Genomic DNA, 1,546 nt, shown 5'->3' on the forward strand with positions numbered 1-1,546 from the left:
TCAACGACAGTTATTACTTATTAGTGAACACTTTCAGCCACCGCTAACCACTGCCAATCACCACCGTCCTCATCGCTCTAAAACTAAATTCTAAACCATAAATGTTAAATTAAAACTTTAAATCTTAAAAATTAAACCTTAAACTAAATAAATATTTTTATATCTATTTTTATCTAAACAAATATTTTAAAAATACTTTTAATCAAAGCGAATATTACGTTAAAAACAACTTAACTAAGTATGGTTGCAACTAAAAATCTGTCTTTTCACTCTAAATAAATCCTAGCCGTCTAGAGTTTTTTTCTTATTTTTTTTCTGGCGCATAGCTGTCAATGGTTTAATTTTTTTGTTGACGGTAGTCATTCCATTATTTATGTTATTTTAGTTTTAAAGAAAAAAATAAATAGCCAATTCTTTTTCATCTTTACTTGATGAATTAAACTTTACCAATTAAGCGCAATTCAATTATCAAGAAGTAAAGATAAATTGAAGATCTTTTAACCAAAAAATGGAATCGTTTATGAGTTACATTAGTTTTATTTATTTTTTATTATTTGACTCTTTTTTTCTAAATGTTTTATTTTGTTCGTTATTTGTCAAAGGTTTATTGTCCTTTCTATGTGAAAGATTTGTTATCTCTTTTTTTATGAAAGAGTTATCAAGTGATAATTGAATCAGACGCTGTGAGTTTGCGGGTGATTGAAGAAATTTGATCGAAAACTGATTGAAAACTACATTTAATTAGCGAAACAATCAATAATTTATTTTTATATTCGTAAGATATGCAAATCAGGAAACATGTTATATGTTCCATTTCAGATCAACGGATTTAATTTTTGAATTATTTCGAATTGTTTTACAAATATATTTATTTTATATTTGAATTAATGAAATTAAATGAATTAAAAAAAGACCATTATGGGTGCAACTATTTTTGCAGTTTAAGCATAAAGAGTAATATCCTCAATTTATAATTGCATTGACATCTAATTGAGCTTTCAAATGACATCCTATGAAGAAAAAAAATTATTTTCATTGTTGTGTATATTAAAACCCTATGGATCACATTCTTGAATTTTGAAATAAATTATGCGAGTAATGCATTGATACCTGATAAAAATAGGCAAAGAAAATAAAACCAATATTATGTTGAGAGTGGGATTTGAACCCACGCCCTTTCGGACCAGAACCTTAATCTGGCGCCTTAGACCAACTCGGCCATCTCAACTTTATATTGAACTATTGTAGTTTTAGGTTAGATAGCAAATTTGAATCATCTCCAGACTGCAAATGCCAGCTCATATTAATAAAGAATTAAGAGCTTAATGACAAAAATCTACAATCAAACACTAATTCATTTTTTATGAATAAAATTGTACTAAAGTCAGGCGAAAACCGCTACTTTAAAGTTTCACACGAAATGTGATACATTTTAGGTGGCACACTAAGGATTTAGGCAAAAAATAGCGGACAAGCAGATCAACTGTTTAAATACAAAATACTGAAAAAATTTATAAAGAAGTCCAAAACCGAACAGCAGAAACTC

At 27.7% G+C, this 1,546-nt stretch overlaps 1 non-coding gene across 1 annotated transcript; it reads right to left on the reverse strand.

Annotated features, from left to right (window-relative positions):
- Positions 1-1,147: 1,147 nt before the first annotated feature.
- Positions 1,148-1,228, reverse strand: TRNAL-AAG (transfer RNA leucine (anticodon AAG)). Its single transcript has one exon. It is a non-coding gene; the product is annotated as a tRNA-Leu (tRNA).
- Positions 1,229-1,546: the final 318 nt, after the last annotated feature.

The sequence above is a fragment of the Mercurialis annua genome, linkage group LG1-X, assembly GCF_937616625.2.
Source record: "Mercurialis annua linkage group LG1-X, ddMerAnnu1.2, whole genome shotgun sequence".
NCBI lineage: Eukaryota > Viridiplantae > Streptophyta > Magnoliopsida > Malpighiales > Euphorbiaceae > Mercurialis > Mercurialis annua.